This window comes from Typopeltis vanoorti, chromosome 4 (assembly GCF_054136105.1).
Source record: "Typopeltis vanoorti isolate ZY-2024b chromosome 4, IOZ_Tvanoo_1.0, whole genome shotgun sequence".
NCBI lineage: Eukaryota > Metazoa > Arthropoda > Arachnida > Uropygi > Thelyphonidae > Typopeltis > Typopeltis vanoorti.
In genome coordinates this window covers 88363739-88388267 of record NC_143552.1, presented here as the reverse complement: position 1 = coordinate 88388267, position 24529 = coordinate 88363739, and the positions used below count along the sequence as shown (strand labels likewise).

Below are 24529 nucleotides of genomic sequence, written 5' to 3'. Positions count from 1 at the left end.
TATCAACATCTGGCACTTACGTTTCACATGCCATGGCGCTGATCCAAGCAATCTCCTAAGCTTATCATATCTACCACCCAGTAATTCCATATATACCCCCTCTTAACTGAAAATTTCACACATTTAGCCACCTCACAGGTCAAGACCATGTGATTATTCTCACCAGTTGGTGGCAGTGTGGTTATATTGATCATATTGGTTATGTACAAATTCTCTATTATTAGATCTACTACTCTCAAACCCCTAATAATGGAAAACATAATTCCATCGTATAAGGCACTAATCAGGACTCATTGGATTTTTGTGCACAGATCTGGTTGCCTGGCTATATCGACTATAAGAAAACACTCGAGAGAGAGAGAGAGAGAGAGAGTGCAGAGGTGAATTTTTCTGTATCTATCCAACAGGCTTGTCTCATTCATTGCTGGCCTGGTTGGCCAAATGGTTAGCGTATCCACTCTCCAGCCAAAAAGCTCCAGGTTCGAATCCCACTGTGGGCATGGATGTCTGTGATTGTCTGTGAAGATACTAGTGCTGGTGGTCGGCGTAGATGGCATTGGTGTGGATGATGAAGATAGTTGCGGTTGGTGGAGACGGGGAGTTATAGATCAGGTATCCTCTCTTGATGAGTCCTTGGACTCCCTGGAGGTGTTATGTAATAATAATCATATCACTATCCTCCTAACTTGGTAGATAGGAGGATAGGTGATATGATTGAGACGTATAAACTACAAGCCTGTTGGATAGATGCAGAAAAATTATAGAGTATTGAGTGATGGTTAAATGGGAGGTCATCCTTGGAAACTGTACGAAGGTCATATGAGTAAGGAAGTGAAAAGGAGATTTTTTGCATGGTGAGTAGTGAATAAGAATGTATTGCTGGAGTGGGTGGTGAGTGCTCAATGCTGAATACGTTAAAGGCAAAGTATGATAATTATTGTGGCCTGTGAGTGTTTGACCTCCTGTGATTAATCTTTGGACTCCATAGAGGCTTGAAAGTAATATTAATAACTATCATTATGTTTATGATGCATATGTAGTTAGAAATCAAGATTATATGATTGTAAGGCACAATTTATATATTTTTATTCACTTGTCATTTTGCTTATTGTAACTAGTACTTTCATTTTCCTTTTTAGTTCTCTGATGAAGAGAGAGTTGGATTTCAATAACAAAATTCAAGAAAATAAATAATGAAATAGTCGAGCAGACAGTTTACTTTTATATGATGGTAAGTCAACAATATTTTGACATTATTAAAATTTATATGTATTAGATTTACTATCTAAGTTAATTAACTTCAATAAACTAAGGATCCAAGCTGCATCTGAAAATTATGCTTAAGTATTTATATGTATAGATAACTTTATGATTCCTAATTTCCTATCTTACAAAAATTTCTTCCCGAGAGAGCAAACTGGATGTGTAGGCAATTTACATTATACTTGACAAGATAATTCTATATCCAGGCATAAGTTTGAAGTATCTTCACTACTAGTCTACTTATATAATAGACACTGTTGACTTCAGATCAGGTGCCTTAGTATATGGGAAGACTGGTTTTAACCTTTATTGAGGAGGAAAAAGTAAAGAGGTGTTCTTCCTACATTTTGAGTAGGAAGGCAAGAGAGCTTGATAGTAATAGGAGAAAGAAAAAAAAAAAATATATTTATTTATTATTTTATTTTTTTATTTATTAATTAAAAATAACAATCTTATGTACAAGGGTTAAAATCGATTACTATGGAGTCAGGCAGAGAGGTTACATGCTCATTGATTGTTAAATAGATAGTATTACAGATTACATGAAATGACTGGTTATTATAAGATATCACAAATTACATGAAACTAACAGTTATATGATCGTTGTTCGCATAATTCTGTTGTGGCAGGAAATTCTCTCCCCACCCCTTTTTTTTTTTTGAGAGGGTGGAAAGGGCAGCAGTGTTACGTCCAAGTTGAAAAATGGATTGTGATGCATTCGCCCTGCTCAACCAGGAGTTGATTCTTCCACCAACACTGGAATGTTGATTCCAGTGTTGGTGGAAGAGATTCAGGTTATTGTTCTGCCTGTTGTGATAGTGCTCATGGAGGAGACTGCTTCCCACCTTTTGTTTAAAGGTAGCAAGCAGATGGTCAGTTGCTTCTCTCAGTGATAGTGTTATGTTATCTGTTCTTGTGTGTCAAAGATAAAAACATTATATCACTTTCACAGTGATGAAGAAATAGTTGCAGATTGAATGTTTTTTTTTAGACTGTGCATGTACAAGATTGAGATATTTCTCTTCTGTATGAAGACAACTGTAGGTTAAGACTGCCATTTCCTGAGATGAATGGATTAATTTGATGGTAATGGGACAATTTAAGTAGATATGCTGGACTGTTCCTGCTTGGTAGCAGAAGAGACAATTATCCGAAAATTTCAAGTTGAATTTGTGTAGTACAGCACAAGTGGGAAGGGCATTGTGCCACACATTCTCCACTGAATATCAGTGTTGGGTTTGGTGGCTCTAGTGCGATATGACAGCTTCCAGTGAAATGGAGTTTACTGGGATGATACAGGATTATCTAATGGAGTGCTTTGGCTGGATAGTTAGTTGCATTAGGCTTCTATAGATTTTGTTTACATTGGGGTATGTAGGTCTCTCCCATACATTACTGATTTTTAGCAAAAAGACAGGTACTAGATCTGTCTTGGGAGGCCTGAGCCCCCTCTTCTGTTATGCTATCAGGCATAGCTGCTTGAAAAGCGGATTTCACGGCACTATCTGTTTGACCTGATTCCCACGTTCCAAATTTGAGAGTGATTTTGGAAACTGCCAAGTAAGGATCGGAGAAAGGATATCACCAGTTTCATGGAGAAAAGAAAATCTCTCTCTCTCTGAGTGTTGTTGAAGATGAGTTCCATGAGGATTTCAGGAAGGCTGTCTTCATTGTATGCTGGAGGTTTAAGTTCTTCTATCTTCGAAAGGCATCTTTATAGAAATTTATTAGAATCATTGGCATGCAGGCTGTTGTCATTCGTAAGGTTGTGGAGAAAAAGAAGCCTGTAATGCCAGAACTGAAAATACATTCAGTGGTGTGTTTCTGTGCCATTTCCTGTTATTGGATATTAAGGATAAGAATAATTTCTCACATAATAATGCAAGATGTTGTCATCCAGTAGTCAATGGATATCAAGTTTTGCCCTCCTTATTTAAGAGAAATACTTAGCCTTGGAGTGGGAAAGCCAATTTGTTTGGTTCCGTATGAATCGATAGATGGTTGACTGTATTTGTTTGATAAATTGCACTGGTGACCCGAAAAACTTGAGTGTATGCCAAGAACACTGGTAGCTATCTGATTAATAGTTATTGTTCTCCCTCTTATGGAGGCAGAGATTTTTCAGACAGTTATCTGAAAAATTCAGGTTGAATTTCTGTAATATATGAGGAGTTGGAAGGGCATTGTGCCACTTTCTCCACTGAATATCAGTGTCAGGTTTGGTGGCTCTAGTGCTATATGGCAGCTCCCAGTGAAATGGTGTTGCTCGGATGATACAAGATTATTCAATGAAGTGCTTTGGTTGGACTGTTGTATTAGGATGCTATAGATTTTGTTTACATTGGAGAGTGTGAGTCTCTCCAATGCATTGCTGGTTTTTATTAAAAAGATAAGCACTGGATCTTTTGTCTTAGTGGGTCTGAGGCCCCTTTTTCATGTTGCTGTCAGGTATAGCTGTCTGAAAAGCAGATTTCACAGTATCTATCTGCTCGACTTGATTCCCAAATTTCAAGTTGGTGAGTGATTTTGGAAATTGCCCGATAAGGCTCAGAGAGAGAGAGAATGTTGCCCATGACTCTCATGCCTTACTAGCTCTATGGAGGAAAGAAAATCTCTATCTCAGTGAGAAAGAAAAAGAGATAGATAGTAGGTGAGATAGAAGAAAGGGCTTACTTCCTTTATAATCATCACTGGTCATCCCTGCAGTTGACCAGAAGACCATAGTAAACTAATAGGAAGGAACTATATGAAAAACCTCTCATAATAAAAATAGACAGAATTTTATTTCCCCCAGGTGAATCATGCATAATGTGGGTAGTCTATACCACCTAGACAAAAATTTGGTATCTCCTAAACAAACACACGTAACCACAGTAATAAGTTTTAATAAGTAAATATTTCATCCTAAGTATCATAGGACATCATCAGTACAGTGGTTACGTGTGTTTGTTTAGTCATGAATACTCCACAGGTTTCATTGTACAATAAATTGGTATCTCCTTCTTTTTAAATATAAAAATTGTTGAACTAAACAATGTAATGTTTGTAAAATAAAATTTCCATAATACAATATCATAAAGAATGTGTATGTCATATTGCTGGTTTTCAAAGCCATGCCTTTTGTTTTCTTTTCCTTTCTTTTCATATTTTCCATAAATTATACTTTAATTCACCAATTATAAAATTCTCTACCATTTGTTGACAGGTGGGGGATGGTATTGCAAAAAAAGAACATGTTCAGTTGTAAGTAATGGAATGCCCAACACATAATCTGTTCCAAATATGCAGGGCAGCTATAGAATGCATGTTATTGTTTTCAATCTGTAGCATCTGCTACAGATTGGAAATGCAATCTGCTACAGATTTGATGTCTGATGTTTAAAGTACCTCCATTTGATGGTGTTTACTGGAAAATGACATATGCAGTTCTCCAAGCAAGATCCCTCCTAGGAAATTTTAGTAAACAGAGTGTCATTGTTAGTAACATTTGTGGAAGTTTGTAGCAGAATGGGTTAAAATTTTCTGATAGAGTAGTTCCTTCCCCCCCTCCCATCTGTGGGGGATATGTTCCAAGACACCTCGTGGATATCTGAAACTGCGGATAGTACCAAACCCTATGTATACTGTTTTTTCCTATAGATACATACCTATGATAAAGTTTAATTTATAAATTAGGCACAGGAAGGGATTAACAATGATAACTAATAATAAAATAGAACATTTATAAAAACATACTGTAATATCTGAAACTGCGGATAGTACCAAACCCTATGTATACTGTTTTTTCCTATAGATATATACCTATGATAAAGTTTAATTTATAAATTAGGCATAGGAAGGGATTAACAATGATAACTAATAATAAAATAGAACATTTATAAAAACATACTGTAATAAAAGTTATTTGAATGTGAATGGAATCTTAGTAACCTCAGCATATTCTTTCTTTTAGTGTTTCATGGTGATCAGCATTCATTTAAAAATTTTATGGAATTTACATCCATGTTAAAAAAAACTTTTTTTATTATCCCGACGTGTCGATCTTCATATCAAGATCATCATCTGGAGCATACATAAATATACAAGACAAGATGAGTTACATTATTAACTGAAAGCTACAGAAACAATGATTTGATCACATGTTATTCTACTAGCATGACCTCTAGTGAAAAAAAAAAAAAATTTATAAATTACATCAAGCTAAATTCTATTTATGATGACAGGATTAAATTCTTTCTTACAGATGGTTTACTTTCAGAAACAATGATGTCATATTTTTAGTATTACAATTGTTATTTAAGATACTGGATTTTCTACAGTCCTGTTTATAGTTCTTAATGTGGACGGTTTCATGGGTCGAATATATGCCTTCCATATGTTTGGGATTTTAAGACCATCATTATTGTTCAGATCGGGGTGGTTGATAATGATCTCACAGGCTTCCTTAAATTTCCGTTGATATTTCTGTTTTAGTACGATGTAGACAGCTTGTGCTTTTCCAGTAAATTCTGTGTAAGGTATTCAGGGCATGATCCAAAAGGCCAGCTTCGCCATAATTATTATATTTAATGTGTCGTTTATGTTCTTTTTGTCTGATAGGAATTGTGCATCCTGTTTCTCCTATGTATGGTATGTTACAAGTACAATAAATACGGAATACTCCAAGGTGGGCTAGTGGAGGGAGTGGGTCTTTAGATGAGTTGAGTAAACTTTTTAATTTTTCAGGAGGTTTAAAGGTGGCTTTGAGGTTGTATTTTTGTAGTACTCTGTTTATTTTGTCTGATGTTCCTTTAATGTAAGGAATGGTTATAGTTTTTAGGAAATTTAAGGAAGCCTGTGAGATCATTATCAACCACCCCAATCTGAACAATAATGATGGTCTTAAAACCCCAAACATATGGAAGGCATATATTCAACCCACGAAACCTTCCTCACTAAGAACAACTATAAACAGGACTGTAGAAAATCCAGTATTAAATAACAAATTGTAATACTAAAAATAGGACATCATTGTTTCTGAAAGAAAACCATCTGTAAGAAAGAATGTTTAATCCTGTCATCATAAATAGAATTTAGCTTGATGTAATTTATAAATAAATTTTTTTTTTCACTAGAGGTCATGCCAATAGAATAACATGTGATCAAATCATTGTTTCTCTAGCTTACAGTTAATAATGTAACTCAGCTTGTCTTGTATATTTATGTATGCTCCAGATGATGATCTTGATATGATGATCGAAATGTCGGATAATAAAAAGTTTTTTTAACACGGTTGTAAATTCCATAAAATTTTTAAATGAACCCAGCATATGTTTTTTTTTATTATTATTTATTTATTATTTTATGAAGTCGTGAACTTTCACCTTTTTCACTTAAAAGGAAACACTTTATGGCTTCTCTTTGGCATATTCGAATTGGCAGCATCACTACTCTTGCATTTTGGGGTCATTAAATAAAATAAGGTTAATACAAGCACTGTGATAACCATGGCAGTCGATCTGAACCAAGAACTACTCAGAACAGCAATCAATTTAAAACTTATGAATTGTATATTACTAAAAGAAAGATCCATACAGCTTCATTTCGGCAATGTAAAATTACATTAGCAAAGTGAATATATTAGATCCAACATTATTTCAAAGACGAATGTTTGTAGAACCTATGAAACTTTCAAGTTGACCTGAGGGCTTACGAGAATACAGTCCTCGGCATTCCCAAGTTGCCTTAGCTGACTGCACTGCTTGACTTAAGTAGCAAAGGCAACTCAGGGATGCAGAGGATTGTATTCTTGTAAGCCCAACTTACAAAACTTTCATAGGTTCTACAAACATTCGGCTTTGAAATAATGTTGGATTAGTATCCACTTTGTTTATTTCTGGAATTTTCCATTTAATATTTTCTGACTGGGGCTGACTGTGGATAACTGAAACCACAGATAGCAAACCTATGGATAGAGTGGGGGGGGGACTATGGTACCAAGTTCCACTGTTATTATGGAAAGAATTTCAGTGCCAGAACTGTAGCAGTCTTAGTGTTAAGCACAGAATGTCATAGCATTCAGGAACAATCGCATCAATTGGGGTTATTGTAATCATTCATTTCAAATAAGTAGAGATGAAAACCCATGTAGTACCAAAGATGATCTGTGCATGTATGACTGGTCTGCAATATTCTATGGATTTTGAAGCTGTATTGCTTAAATTGCAGAAATTTAATACTGGAAGCCCTAGGCTTCCATGCTTCTTTGATAGTTGAAGAAATAATAACTTCCTGATATTGGCTGGACCAAAAAAAAAAAAAAAATTGCACAAGTATACTATACATTTCTCTTCAGTTTCTGTAATGTCTGTAATATTTATTATATACAGCTGAGCAGGGAAGATTTGCAGTTTTAAGTGCTATGACTTTAGAAGAAAGGGAAAGTAGTCCAAGTTTACAGTTTACTAAGGTTTTCATGTTTTTGTATATAAGTTCTTGAAACTGATAATATTGGACAGGTGGAGAAAGGTATATTAATTAAGGTGAGAGTTCTCTCTTAGGGATTAGACCAAAGAGAATGCATCTGAGATCTCATCTTTCAAAAACTTTTAATTTTATCTTATTGGTAGTTAGTCCACTGATTTTAATGAATTTTTCCAAAATACCAGAAAGATGTATATTGTATCATTATCCCTTAAATTTCATGTTGGAAGTGCTATCCCTTGCACAGCATACAAATTGTCAACTTCCTGCAAAAAAAAAAAAAAAAGTTCCAGAACCAGTGTGAAGATCAAGGGACTAAGACAGCAACCTTGCTTGACTCCTTTTTTAATTTTAACTGAGTCTGATAGGAACCTGTTAAATAGGACAGGGCTCCTTAAATTACAGATGGCATTCTTTTGCCCACTCCATTTTGCTGGACATTATGAAATGCTTGAGTAAGATCCACCATGAGTACTGCCATTGACTGCTTGTTCACTTTAACTAGGTGGAGTAGATCATTTAGCAGACACAGATTAAATTCTACTTCTATGCCTGGAACTCATTCACCTGTATGCTTTTAATTATTATTAACATCTGACCTCCATGGAATCTAAGAACTCATTGTGGGAGGTCTATACTCTCTCATGCAAAAAGATCATTGATTGTTGAGATTTGCACTCACCACACGTTCAGGCAATGCATTCCACTCACCAGTCACTCCATGTAAAGAACCTGCTTCTTCTCTGCTCAAATGATCATCTACCCTTGTCTCCCTCTATGAAAAATCTCTGCATTAGCAACTTGTATGTCTCAATCATATTCCCTCCTCTTCTATTCATAAGGCTCTGTAAGCTGCATTTCCTCAATCTCTCCTCATATTTGACCTGACACTGACTTAGTAACCCTTCTTTGGACCTCTCCAATACATCCTCATCGCCCTGAAAAGCCAGGTGACTAAATCTGAGCACAGTAGTCTGTATGCGACTTGAACAGAGCCTTACAAGTGAATCATAATCTCCTTACTTCTGCATGTCTATGTCCTCTTCATTATTGCCATCATCCATTGCGATTTTCTTACAATTTTAGCAATGTGACCTCTAAGCTTCAAGTCTCTATCCATCATCATCACTCTTGAATCTCTTATTCTTCTGCCTCTTCAAAATTTCTCCATTAATTGTATATTGTGCATCCCAACCATACCTACCAAATTTCAAGAACTTGCACATGCAACATTCAACTGATAACTCCACTCATTTGCCCACTTACACAGTCTGTTGTGATCCTCCTACAAGGCAACATTTGCTCTACTTCTCATAGTTCTTCCCAACTTTGCATCATTGGCAAACAGCTGCACATCTCTAGTTAAGCTGGTCCCAATGTCATTAATGTACAGGTCCCAATCATGGTTCCCAAAATGGATCCCTTCTTTTCCAGCTTTTTGCAGTTGCTGGCCATTATTCATGGCTACTGTTCTTGATTTGGAAGCTACTTATTTTTCTTTTCTTAGTAAGGTGATAAACTTTTTTGCTACTGTTGTATGGAAATATATGACTTCTGCATTACTTTAATCTTGATATCTCTTTTGGATCTGGCTCCTACTGATGAGACCTCAGTAGAGGTTGAAACTGGTCTGGGTAGTGGCCCTTCCCATAATGTAGCATTGTACACATATGAAAGGATGAATGCTTTGCATTATGGGATACTATGGCAATTAATGTGAAGTCACTAGCCTCTTTATACAGGTAGCTAGCCATGAAGATACTTCATGCACAAACTTTATTTGCTTACCCTTGGATAAAGGATTAAAAGAGAAAATCATTTCTTGGCAAGTTTAATTTAATCTTGAGGAGTTTTTATTTGATGATCCACAAACTTCTCCATCTTTACATTGTTTATAATTTCTTCTCTTTTTTTAGAATTTATTTTTTTCAGTTTGTCTTTTAATTTCTTCTGTTTATCCTGAATATCATCGATTCTTTCCTTTTTGATGACTTTGTCTGATTACTAAATTCTTTGAGATGTGTTACGTGCTTTTTTTTTTTTTTTTTTTTTTTTTTTTTTTTTTTTTTTTTTTTGTATCCTCTCCTCTGATTTTTTCCTTGTATAAGGGTTTTTTGTTTGTTTGCATTTGGTCTTCTATCTGTTCAGATGTCACATATACTAAATTCATTATTATTATTAATTTTAACTAATGAAGTTAAGTCAGTGTTTGACAAGAAAAGTGGCTCCTGCTGTTCTGGAATTTTTGGGCTATTTTCTGGTTGATATTGTTGCATACATTTTGTGATTTTACCAAGTATAGTTTGTTTGGAAGTATCCTCTTCACTAGACTGAATTGGAAGATCTGGAAACTCTTCTTTAATCACCTCCAATATACATGTTGTTCTAATAGGTTCTACCAGTGCTCCTACTCTTTTGGTACAAGATCTAAAGGGACAAGTAGTAATGCGATGTTCAGAACTTTCACATTCTGGCAGGGTTTAGGGCACTGATTGGTGATATGGTCGATCTCTATACAGTTAAAATATTTAGTCTTGGAGTAAATGCCTAAGTGATCATATGAACTGCAATGCAGGTACTCTCTGCATGCCTGGATTGTTCACCATAACTTGAGTTGTACTGATGTTGACAAAATTTGGTACGGGTGTCTTCATGTCCATTGTGAAGGTGACTACACCAGAAAACTAGTTGGCATCTTTGCTTTTTATACTCTTTCTTATATTACTGATTTTACCTCATTTTGAGAAAAGTGTGGATAAGGATTTAATCACTGTTTTCTATTAGAAATATCTTACCTGGCTTCTTACTTTTATTGGAATTATTGTTACATAAAAATGTAACACCTCATACCATCTTGGCATGTAAAACTGTAATAATTTATCTTTTGTTTCCATATCTTTTACGATTAAATATTTCCCCTCTGCCATACAGATTGAAAGAGTAATTCTTACGAGCATCTGCTGTCTCTTTTAAAATCTTAGTCGCACTTGTCTTTCCTCTTCGCATCTGGAATTTCAATTCTTCGAGTTCACATCCTTGCAGGAATTGGCAGCATTATCTCAGAAATAATATAATAAAATAATACCATGATATAAAGGAAATTCTACACCACCAGCAAATGCTATAGCTGAGCTCTTATAAATTTTGGTGACTGTGATGCTGCCAAAATCCTGCAGTGTAGCATTAACTGTACTACTACTAGCAGTCTCATTAGTATTTACTTAAATAATCCTGTGCTTGTGTGTATGGGGGGAGGAGAAACCACCACTAGCACCAGCAAAATACGTGCAGCAAGCTTTGCCTGCAAAGCATGTTGTGTAAAGGATTATTGATCTCTTCATGATTTGTTGAAGTAAGGTTGTGATCAAATAGAGCATAAAAGAAGAATCTGAAAGCAAGAGTAAAATTTTTAACATCTTATGCTCCATTAGACCAGAACCCAACTTGGACAAATCATAAAGAGACCAATAATCTTTTATGTAACATGCTTACTTGGCCCTCTGATCTTAAGAAAAAGTTGAAATTAGTGCACCCTTTACTCCATGCTTAGGCCGATTGTGAATGGTGTTAGTTCACCTACATATATTTTATTCAAGCATTGTGCTAATCTACTAAAGAACCATATCAGACATACAGACTCCTTTATAAAGAACCGTGAACACTTGATTCCAAAACTATCTGAAATTTCCATTGTGCTATTGGGCATTAACTGTAATATCTAGTCTAGATATGTTGCTTTGTTCACTAGTGTTCCTGTAGATGAAGTTCTGGAACTTAAGTTATAGACGATCTGTTCCTTTCTGATACCTCTCAACTTTTCAGATAGAATGAAAAAATTTTCAAGCAGCTTTCCAGAATTGCAATGGACAGCCTTCTTCCCTGGAAAACTTGGAAAAATATTTACTCACATCAACAAACTGTAAACCTTCACTTTGGTGGGGATATGCAGATGACATCATCTGGAAATATAGTGCTGCTGACTTATTTTATCCAAGCACTGTGCTTATCTACTAAAGAACCATATCAGACATACAGACTCCTTCATAAAAGTATCACAATTTCCTTTCATCTATCAACTCATTCCACCAAAAAATAAAACATATCTTGGAACTAGAAGGAAACTCTTCTTCCTAGATGATTTAATTAGAAAAAGAAAAAAAAAGAAAATGCTGAAAAAGGCTTTTCACTTGGTGTATCTATCTCGTAAGCCTACTTATTACTACAGTCATCTTCATTGTGCCATGTGTCACAAAAACTAGGTATTTTACATTCACTCAAAAAAAAAAAAAAGTATCACAAGAGAAGAAGAAAAACTTAAGTCCAAACTCTATTTCAACTACTTGTTCATAACAGATATTCACAGAAACTCAAACAAATTGCTTTCTTCTAATCATACTCTACAGCAAAATCTTGACATTCACTAGATGACCTCAGTGTCCATCCTTACATTGGTAAACTTTTTATCAAGATCGCTAGTCTGTTCAAAGCTCATTACATCAGGGTGGCTTTAAGTCTGTTTTGACCGAATGAGGTTTACTTTATTCACCTGAAGACTACAACCTCTTCTAGAAACATCTTAGGAATCTATAATATTCCATGTTCTTGTAGTCTTTCCTACATAGCCAGATATCTAGAAGTTTTGGAATAAGAGAAAGAACACATTGGAGATATCAGCAACAACAATAGAAAAGAAAAACAACAACTCAGGCCTGTCCCCCCCCCCCCCAACATTGAGTGGAATAAGAGCTCCATGCCTTACATAGAAAACAACTTTGCTGCTTGAAACATAAAAGAATATACTGTAGTCATCTTTTCACAAGGTACACTTAATAAAAACCAAGGATGATATTTGAAATTGCTTATCAGATTATCAGATCTTTCCATATGTCAGACTTCAACTTTTCAGCCATCTGCACACAATGCTGAACAATAGCTAACTCATGCTACCTACTATGTTCCAAGTGATTTTGGTTCAGCTTATATCATAATGGTCCTACATAGTTTGTTTTTTAGTAATGTTTATAGTTCGTGTTTGCCTTTATTCTATTTATTTTTATGTATTTTTAATCCAAGTATTAGTAATGAAACTAGTATTCATTATCTTTGTATTTACTACCAAATGAAATCTAGTTTATTTTATAATTATACTTATGGTAGAAAGTCTGTGTATTCACACGGAACTTTCATTTTGCCAGCTTGGTTGGCCGAGTGGATAGTGTACCCGCTCTCTAACCAAATTCGGATTTGAATCCTACCATGGGTTTGGATTTTGGGATTGTCTTTAGGTGGGAGATGAATTTCTCATCCAGTGTGAGACCAGAGCCCCATAAAAAAATTATTTTAAAATTATTTAAGGGGTGCTTAAGAGTCAAAGCTATATATCTGAGAGAAGACCTCCACATAGCCTTTAAAGGAATGCGGAGAACTGACCAGGGCCTCTGACCTAATGTCCAATCCCCCACCTTCTCGTAGAGCACCCTATTGGGTATGTACCTGGATACTGAACGAACGAGGATGGGATGGCAGTTTGGGATTTAGCCGACCAAATTGTATTCTTATTGGCTTAAACCAAAATACAAAATGATGGTACAACATGACAAAATTTCATGCCGGCTGGGGCATTGCCCGGTTAAACAAGGCCCCCGTTGTTTTCGACAGGGAACCAGGTCGAACAGCGAAAAGTCAGCTACTGGAACAGATCTGAAAACACACCCTAACTCAACATCAACAGAGTTAAAGATCAGTACTATCAACATAAGAAGCCTGAACGGCAAAGAAATGGAGCTAGCTGAGGAATTAGATAAGTACCAGATCGACATAATAGGGGTGACTGAAACAAAAAAGACAAAAACTGGTTAGATCTTTCTGAGCAATAAATACAAAAAAATGTTATATTCAGACAATGACAATCAAGGAAATGAGGGAGTAGCCATAGTATTCAACACAAAATATGAGGCTAATCCTCTTGAATGGCAATCAGTCTCAAGTAGAGTAATGTGGGCAAATATGAGAATGGGGAACTGCACAATGAGAATTATTTGTGCCTATGGTCCCACAGAAGGTTCTACTAAGGTAGAAGTGGAGGAATTTTTTGATGCTTTAGAAAAAGCAACTGACACAATGAAAAAGGTAAAGTTGGTCCTTGTTGGGGATCTAAATAATAGAGTAGGAAATGATTGTCAGACATACAAAAATATTTTGGGAAAATTTGGAGAAAAGAGCAAAGCAAATAATAATGGCAAATACAAATACCTGTTGGATTTCTGCTCAGGACATGGACTGGTTATTACTAACACCATGTTCCAACATAAAAATGTGCACAAATTCACATGGAGAGAAGAGGCTAGGAATAAGAAAAGTCTCATTGACTATGTTATTGTTGATAGTGATGTTTTCTCCCTGGTCCAGGACACCAGAGTGGACAGAGGATTTGAAATTGGAAGTGATCACTATTTAGTCTTGAGCAGGATAAAATTGAATTTCATATTGAAAAGAATAACATGTAAGAAAGTTTTAAAGCAAATAAAAGTTGAGCAGCTCTCAGATGTGAACTGTAGACTAAAATACACAAAGATTATTGAAGAAAAAATGAAAGAGTTTGAGAACAGGAACCAAACCTTGGAGATTCAGTGGCAAGCTTCGAAGAAAACGCTGATTGATTCAGCCAGAGAGGCATGTGGTGAGGTTGTCTGCAAGGATAGAAAAATCAGAACTCCATGGTGGACGCAGGAAGTTAAAGAGCAAGTGAAGGAAAAGAAGAAAGCATATCAAAAGTTCCTGTCAAATAAGTCAGCTTGTGCTCTTAGAGAATACAGAGACAAATGTAAGAAAGCTAAACACTGTGTAAAACTAGCTAAACAAAAGTAATGGGAGGACTTTGATAAGAACATAGAAAATAAATATCAAGAAGGTGGTAAGATGTAGAAAGTTTTTTTGTTTATTTTTATCAGAGATTTTGATTTTTTGATCAGAGCTTATTCCACCTTTACCATGAGTTGCGTAAGACTTGCACTACGTATGGAGTTGCGTAAGACAAAGACAGGCGCAAACTTGACTTACTTGTCTATTTGCTTACTTGGGAAATGGATTATAACCAAGTTTATATTTATATACATATAAAATAGCTTGTTATCTTTAAGGTGGTAAGATATTCTGGAGGTTGTTGAAGAAGCTTAGATATGGAGGAAAGAGTACTGTAAAAGGAGATATCCTTGAAGTATGGAGTAATTACTTTGACAAATTGCTAAATGAAGTGAAAAGTGATAGCACAGTGGTAAAAAAAACACTCAACAGGCATACAGTCAGGAATACATATCCATACTTGAAGTGGAAAAAGCCATCAAAGGCTTGAAATGTGGAAAGGCAGCAGGAGTAGATGATATTTGACCAGAAATGCTGAAGTATGGTGGTATAAAAGTCTTACAGTGGCTGCACTGCATAGTTCAGAAGGCCTGGACAGAGGGACAAATTCCTGATGATTGGAGTAGAGCTCTCATAGTACCCATATATAAAAAGGGAAATAAAACTGAATGTGAGAATTACAGAGGTGTTTCCCTACTGAGTGTTCCTGGCAAAATTTATGCAAGTATACTTGAGAAACGGTTGAGAAGAATTGTGGAAGAAAAGCTGGGTGAAGAACAAGCTGGATTCCGGCCAAATAGAGGCTGTCAGGATCAGATCTTCACTTTACGACAAATAGTTGAGAAAGCATGGGAATATAACAAAGATCTATATTTAAGTTTTCTCGATCAGGAAAAGGCATATGACAAGGTGCCAACAGAGAAGCTATTCAATACGCTATTGTTATATGGTGTCAATGGGGCATTATATCAAGCAATACTTAGTCTTTATTTGAGTTGTAAGTCAGCAGTTAGAATTGAAGGAAGTACAGGAAGATAGTTTAATGTTAAATGTGTGAGACAAGGATGTACATTAGCCCCTCTGTTATTCATTATTTATATGGATCACATTATGAAGGAAAGTCGTATTAAACATGATATCAAAATTGGAGATGTTAATGTCAGCTATTTGCTTTATGCGGACGATGTTATACTTCTAAATAAATCTGCTACAAGTCTGCAAGATTCCTTGACTAAATTGAATAACTGTTGTAATAGATATGGTATGAAGGCAGCAATAAAAAGACAAAGACAATGAAAATAGGCAGAATTGTTGAAAATGTCAACTGCGTTGTGAACGGAGAACCTGTTGAACAAATAAAACATTTCAGCTACTTAGGCACGATATTTAGTGAAGATGGTAACTTAAATATGCAAATAGACAATAGAATCAACAAAGCTGGTATGGTAGGAAGTCAATTGAATAAATTCATATGGAATAAGAGAGAAATTAGTCGGAACACTAAATGAGCTATATACAAGACTGTGTTCAAACCAATTTTAACTTATGGATCTGAGAGCTGGGTTAGAAGTAAAACACCTGACCAAAGACTAGAGACCGCAGATATGAGAGTCCTGAGAAAGATTAGAGGCATGAACAGATGGCATCAATGGCAATATCATATTAAAAATGAGGATATTAGGAAAGAACTTGACATTGTCAGCATCCAGGAATGCGTTAGCAGAGCTAATCTAAGGTGGTATGGTCACTTAAACAGAATGGGCAAGGAAAGATTGCTAAACAAAGTTCCTTAGATGATAGAAATATAAGGTTTGATAATGTTGGAGTTTGACAAGTAACAGACTGATTTGGAGGAAAATTGTAGATAAGAAGTTAGTAATGATGTAAATATTTCATGTAGTACTATCACATCCTGTAAACCCCTTGAGGGCACTTGGTAGGAATTTGAAGATGATAATGAAAAAAAAATTGTAAAATTGATAAAAAAAAAAGAAAAAAATCCTTTAACCCACCCATTGTGTCAAAATGTGCTATAGGTTTGCAAAATAACCTTTTGTGGGTGGGAGCAATATAAGAAAAACACAAACATACATAACTCAATAAACCACAAACTGTTTTTTTGTTTAGTATTTTATTTTTATTTTTTTAAAATTAGCATGTAGCAGGTTTTAGTTCCCAAATCAGACTAATTTTTGTACAGATTAATCCAGAAGCGGGTAAAACTCTCAGATTTGAACTTATCAGTCGACTTCATTAGAAAATCTAAAGCTGTTTTGAAATATTTTTTTCATATTTTTTCTTCTTGAAAAAAAAAATGAAACCTGGTGTTTGCAACATTGAATTCACTGCTACCTCTTCAGTGGATGAAGAAACTCAGATCTATGAGGAGGTGCTATTAGAGCCGTTGCACAAACTGAATAAGAATTCAGTAATAGGGACTGATGGGATATCAGCATGGTTACTGAAAAAGTGTGTTCAGCTGAACTGGCTATTCCTATAACCAAGCTATATAATTTGAGTCTCAGAACAGTGAAGATTCAACAGGAGTGGAAAGAATGTATGGTAATTCCAGTTCACAAGTGTGGCACAAAGACTGATGTATCTAACTATCAACCAATGAGTATCTCAGGAGTGGTGGTGAAGATTTTGGAGAAGTTGGTTAGAGCTCGCATTCAGAAATGGATTGACAGAGAATCTCTCTTTTGCAATGAACAACATAGGTTTACTAAGGGAAGGTCATGTTTTAGCAACTTGCTCACATTCTATAATAATGTTACCATTTATCTAAACAACGGGAATGGATACACTATGTTACTTTTGGATTTTTTGCTAAGGCTTTTGACAGAATACAGCATGGAAGACTATTGCATAAATTAGAGAATGTGAGCTCTCAAAAATGCAGAGTCCTTATTCAAATATTACTCAAAATAATTTAATTTTTCCAGCAGGATAAATTCCAGTTGTTGCAATTTAATTTAAGATGCCATGTTGCAGGCCTATCTGTCCGGCAAATTGTTGACAACTTGGGTCATCTCAGGTGAATAATCAACGATCCCATACTTGAGATGGAAGTGCTGGGAGTCAATTACAAGTGCTACTCATAATGGATGACCCACCACACTCACCAAACATGACCTTAGGTGTTATGTAGGATAATAATTGAAACTGCCATTTGTCGGCTCACACACATTGAATGCAGAGTTCCAGGCACTGACTGGAACATGAATCTGCACGAAAGCATTTAGAACTGAGGCTTACAACATGGGGAATATGCAAGCCCCACTTTACCGAAACCAACGAACATACACTCTACTCTTCAGTGTTGTAAAGAACATGTACAATGGGACAGCTTGGAAAGCTATTATGGAGTGATGAATCATGTTTCATCCTCTACCAAGCATTAGTGAATAAAAAAACTTAAAAACTTTCAATCACTGACTCGGATATTATGGCTAGTTTTGATGTAATGTCTTTATTCACTAATGTTCCCCTGAAGAAGCTCTTATTCTTTTAAAGAACAAAGTTTCAAAGAAGATCTTTGCATTACTGTCGCACTGCGTTAACTCAGGTTATTTTAAATTTGAAGACTCAATTTATAAACAGAATTCAGGACTGACGATGGGAAATCTTTTGTCTCCTGTTCTTGCCAACATTTATCTAGAGAATTTTGAAGAAAAGGCAATTTTATCTTCTCCTCTATAACCAAAGATATGGCTTCGCTACATCGATGATGTTTTCCTTATCTGGGAATATGGTCTAGATAGCCTCAAACTCTTTCAAGAACATTTGAATGATATACACCCGAATATTAAGTTCACATCTGAATTGGAAGTTGATGGCTATATCGTATTCTTAGATATCAAAGTAATCCAGATGGCTGAACATCTCAAATTTTCTATTTTCTGAAAACCAACACATACAGACAGGTACCTTCATGCTAACTCACACCATTTAACTCCACAGAAGTTGGGTATCATCTCCGCTCTAGGTCACCGAGCTCGGTCGGTTCTGTTGGATGAAGAGGAACTTCATAATGAACTTAATCATCTTCAAGTTACATTTCAACATAATGGATACTCTAAGAAAACTGTAGACAAATTACTGTATAACCCTCATCCACAACAGTATGAAGACACCACTACTTCTAAGGGCAGCATTTCCTTGCCATATATCAGTTCTTTATCTCCAAAATTGGCTAAAATTCTAAAGAAATATAATATCAAGACATTCTTCACAACCCTACCTAAACTTTGTTCCATCTTAAGTTGTCTTAAAACAAAACACAATGATCTTAAATATCCTGGTGTTGATAACATTCCTTGCAACTGCGGTAAGTCATACCTTGGACAAACAGAGAAATCTATCGAACTCCAGTTAGAGGAACACGAGAGACATTACCTACAACAGACCTCGAGCCAGGTGCCTTGTCAATTCATGTGTTATTTTCAGTGAACTCAAATGATGAAGGTTTTCCACATCAGATACTCTGGGATGAAACTATCAACATACACAGATGTCATGACAAGTTAGAGAGAAGAATTTTAGAATCTAAGGAGATAGTTATCAATCCCATCCATATTAATAACAACCTAAGCTACAGCCTGCCAGACTCTCACAGTTCTACGATTCAATATTGGTGCTCTTGAGACCTTGTACACATGCATGTGCATAATGATACAGTCAGAGTTCATTGTTCAATTTAAACTCTAGCCTTTATTCTTTTCAGTGTTAGATACGTTACTCTGTGTTTTAAAAAACCAATTTCTTTAGATTGGTTACTGGTATTTATATGTTTATCTCACACCTGATGAAGTCTAAGTTTAGACGAAACTAGTAGTGTAATTAAAGTTTTTTATTTAAACCTCAGTTCTAGTCATTAAAATGTTTTTAAATATATATATATATATATATAGTTTTTAAATATATATATATATACAGGGTGTTCGGGATAAATTTGACATATTTATAATTAATTATATTTTTCCGTAAGTTACATGTATTAACACACACTTCTCTTCATTTAAAAGTTTGGACCCTTCTTCATTCATATACAAGATGTCAGAAAGGATGGATAGCTGGAACCCACCTGAATCATGGAAGAGAATAACTTGTATCATGATGATTCGTGCCCGCCATCAAAATAAGGATATTACGACTGCTGCCCAATGCTCCCTGAATACAGTAAAAACAATCAGGCATGAACTAGAGACTTGCAATGGTGACTACGAGGATGTAGCAAGAAGAAAGATCCCTAGCAGACGATCTGATTGCGTTCGTACAGCAGAATTCCTCGCAAATCTGCAGGAACAGGTGTTGAAGAACCCTGGCATTGGAATTCGGGCTTTGTTCGTGGAGTTGCTAACTGTAGTCAAGCCCTGGATAACAAGGGTAGCCAATGGTAGGCCGTATGTATGGCAGCAGGATTCGGCCCCTTGCCACACCTCTGGGAAAAGTCAAAAATGGTTGTCTGAAAATTTCTACGACTTCACCAGTCCAAATGTTTGGCCTCCAAACTCCCCAGACCTTAACCCCATGGATTATTTTGTATGGGGCGCAGTTGAAAAAGACACCAATCGCACTTCCAGTAATACAAAAGCCCAGTTAATGGATAAAATTAAAACAGTTTTTGCGGCCCTTCCCAGGGAGACTGTAGCATCAGCCTGTTCGAGGTTCCGAAGCAGAATTGAAGCTGTGATCGATGCTAATGGTGGTTATTTTGAGTAAATCTTGTTGATAGTATTGTAATTAACTCTGCCTGTAATGTTTTTTTGTCAATTCATTAAATTTAATAGATACAAAGAAGATTTTCTTTTTCCTTACGAAACTGTCAAATTTATCCCGAACACCCTGTATATATAGTTTTTATACCTATACAAGTCCCTTATTTATTACATGTGCTTTTGGAGTAGTATGACTATAGCTGTCCTTGCATTAAATCCCATAACAAACAAATATATATATAAATATATATATATATATATATATAGTTTTTATACCTATACAAGTCCCTTATTTATTACATGTGCTTTTGGAGTAGTATGACTATAGCTGTCCTTGCATTAAATCCCATAACAAACAAACAAGCTTTACTTGAAAGCAGAAAAAACTCGCACTTTCAGTGAAAATTAAGTAAGTCTTTTAACTTTAAGCATATGTGCACGTTAAATGTTTATACTTATTTGAATAGACAAACTTAAAATAAAATGAATTCACTTCATTAAAAAATTGATACTACATGTCAGCATGATATTTAAACAGTACACAACTATATCAATGAAAAATTAGAGTTAATTTTGCCTTTTTTTAGCAATATCTTTTGCACTAACAAAAGAAATATAATTAGAAGGAGAAAATCGAAGTTTACATTCAATTAATTAAATAAATTAATGTTGAATGTCTGTATTCATATAATGATTGTCTATAAGAGTATTGGATCTGGTCACAGAATCAGAAGATCTGTTTATAATCAGTGTAACCAACGCCACCTCTGATTGGGTGGGTGATCATGCATTCTTACCTAAGAAGGTTGGAAATTTGTTGAATTTTCAGTTAAGAAGGGGTTATGTGGAAAAGTACACCATAGATAACTATGGCAAGCTTAGGAGGCTGCTTGTCATAAGAATTTACAAGGGAAGGATATTATTAGTGCATGGAAGATAGTTAAAGGATATCTGAAGAAAGCAATATTAGACTTTAAAAAGAGGAAGCATCTGTGATTTTAATTGCTCACCTCTGGACAGTATCAAGGATTTTAAGGGAAGTTTTAGCTGCAACACCCCAAACACATGAGCAGTATTCTAAGCATGGGCAGATTTGAATTTGTATATAGTTAAGAGTTGGTTGGATATAAAATAGCATTTTGAGCAAAAGAGAATGCCTAGTTTTTTGGATGCTGAGGACACTATTGATCCGGTGTGTTTATGCCAGGAGAGACTGGAGGTAAATGTTAGTCCATGCAGAAAGATCTAATCCTGTCTAGTGATTTGTGTATTTCTGAGGGTAATTGTAGTTGAGCTGAGATCTCTTTTTGAAAGAAAGGCAAGACTGTGTTTTGGTTGTGCTGAATCCCATTGAAGGATAGTATGTAAATCACCGTTTAAGGCACTAGTTGTAGATGATCTTGTAGCCTGAAATGTCAGATTACTGCATGATTTGTCAAATGAGTAGGATGAGTGGAGAGGACTATTGTCTGCAAAACTGTCAATAGGATTAGTGGTGATTGTGAGTAGGTCATTTATGTACAGGAGAAAGAGAAGAGGTGATAGGACAGAACCTTGAGGCACTCTGGCATTGGTGGTGAAGCTCAAAGTGAGGAGCCATCTACCATGACATGCAGAGAATGGAAAGAAAGCTGGCTACCCTATTACAGAGGGTGACAGGGAGATTGAAGGATGGTAATTTGTTTAGCAAGCCTCAATGCCAGACACAGTTGAAAGCTTTGGAAATGTCAAGAGTGACAGCACGTTTCTCCGAACTTTTCCATGACAAATGTCATGGAAAGGTTTGGAGAAACCATTGATTAATTGGTGGGCCCTAAGTAGTGGAGTAGTTGGGTATTGATGACTTTCACTATTATTTTGGAGCAGAGTGAGTTCGTGGCAATTTGTCGGTAATTTAACAGTACACTTCTATTTCCCTTTTTTTTGGAATAGGATGGATGTGAGATTGCTTCCACAGATTGGGATAAGTACCAACTATTTATAATAGATCATAGATAGGCGTTAGCTCTGGAGGGAGCAGTGTTTAAGAACAATTGGACAGATGCCATCAAGACTTTTTACTGTCCAAGTTATTTAGTAGTTTTCTACGTGTATAAAGGCTTATGCGTTCATCGTATGACTAATTTTGAAGGTAATCTATCAGAACACAGAAAGATAAGTAAATAATTATTTGACTTATTGCTGATATTTCGCTGGTGTTATAACCAGCATCTTCACAGTTTTGTGTTCTGAAGTATCCTGCTCGTGTGATCAAGCTTACTACGGTCAAACAGGAAGAACTGTGGACATCCGCATCAGTGAACATAAAAGATACATCCAGCACTTTCGCTATGGCAAGTTGGGCCTAGCAGACCATGCTTTGAATACCCCTGCACACAGGATCAACTGGAAGAAATCAAAAGTACTGCACAGAAGCTTTTACAAGTTAGAGAGATTGTTCTTAGAAGCAACAGAAGCCTTAAAACATACTCCGAATCTTAACAAATATGGCTATATAAATTTTCCTAAGATTTGGGAGACAGTCATCGTAAGACATAACTAGTACCTGCTTTCTCTCTCTGTTTTTTTTTTAACATAGAGGGCACTTAATTAGGACTTCAGTCTTTGTGGTGTTGCTACAATTTTTCAAACTAGTCCCATTACACTATGTTGTTGTAGTCTCGCGTACTGTGACAAACTGTGTTTTGTGCTTTGAAGATGCTGGTTATAACACCAGCAAAATATCTGCAATAAGTCAATAAATAATTATTTACTTATCGTTCTGTGTTCTGATATATTACCGTCAAAATTAGTCAATATTAGTAGTTTTCTGTTGTTATTTTGTTGGAACACTGCAGGGAACATACCATGCTTGGATTCCCAAGTATAGTAGGAGGTGGGTGTGCTTTATGTTTGGGTTAAGTGGGAGTGCAGGCGAGCAGTTATGTCCAATAGCCTTAGCAAGGAACCAGATTTTAAAACCAGGTTTTAGTCTGATTTGGATCTGCTGATGACTGATTTGTATGCTTTGGTATAGCAAAGTATGTAGCTGGAGTTCTTAATCTGAGCCACCTGCAGTAAGCAGAATTTTTTTTCTTTGACTACTTTGATACACTTTTTGTGGAACGAGGGCTTTGAAAGTGGATGAGGATTTTAGGTTTAAGGGAAGATGAAGATCTTCATGTCAGTGAGAATAATTTCTGTGACTCATTCACAGCAAGTGTTAGAGTGAGATGAGCGGAAGCAGTAGTCAGACCCATTCCCAAGGAAGGGAGTCATAGAAATTCCAGAGGTCATCTTAGTTGGCATTTTTGTAGTGCCAGGAGGATGTGAGGTTGGGAGTGATTGGGAGAAGGGTGTTCTGTGAGAGAGAGAGGAGACCTATATAAGATTGTGGTCTCAGTTGCCAAGAGGAGAGGTGATCTCTGGAAGAACTGGTGAAAAAGAGATCCAGAGTAGTTGCAGAGTGAAGTGGGTTATCAGGCATTTGAGTAGGTAGCTGTTCGATTTGTATTATGTCATTATGCAAAGACTTCTGCTTCTCATCCATCTTGGTCAGTATTGTTGGAAAAGAGGAGCCAGCGTGGATTATAGATGTTGAGGTCATCTAGGAAGATGATCTAACTATTTTGATAGCTGGATTGCAGATGGTTGAGTTTCATGGAAAGGAATGTGAAAGGTTTGAGTGGTTATCAGTGTTTGGAGACCAGTAAATGTTATGAAGTTGGGAAAGGAAACCTTTATCTAAAGAAGGTCTAAAGCAGGGGATTCTAAATTAGCCATCCTCTGGTTTGGGCATTGGAGGTTAAACAGTAGATGTAGCTGCAATCTCAGTTTCTGTCAGGAGTAAGATGTCTGGTCTGGAAGACTGCAAGTGATGGTTACTTTAGTAAAGTGGATGTGAAAGTGAGTTTTTAGTAGATTCTTGTGACTGGTTGTGATGTGAATTTTTTTAATGGGATTAGTTTATGAAGGAGATTCACTTTTGTCACTGTAATTGTTTGTAAGCTTCTTCATAAGTTTAATAAAAGGTAGGAGTTAGATGGATGATTAGTATCATTAAGCAAGAGAATCAAAAAAATAAAATTTTGTGGAGGTTATATAAGGAGAAAAGTGAATAACAAGCTCATAACTGTACAAATTTCAGGAAAGAAAGGTGACCAGCATGGTAAGGAAGGCAAACTCAAATTATGAAAAGAAGTTAGCTGAGCAGGCACGCCAAAGGAAGTCTCAAAGAGCTCTTT

General features: G+C 35.9%; 1 protein-coding gene across 2 annotated transcripts in view; it reads left to right on the top strand.

Annotated features, from left to right (window-relative positions):
• LOC150107481 (nucleolar transcription factor 1-A-like) overlaps positions 1-24529 on the top strand; it is a 554391-nt gene that overhangs the window by 62957 nt on the left and 466905 nt on the right. The window contains exons 3-4 of one of the 2 annotated variants that reach the window (XR_016548245.1): positions 1140-1231; positions 20624-20715. The gene's annotated coding sequence lies outside the window, so the exon portion shown is untranslated. The remainder of the gene's footprint in view (positions 1-1139; positions 1232-20623; positions 20716-24529) is intronic. The other variant, XR_016548246.1, reaches the window with a different exon arrangement.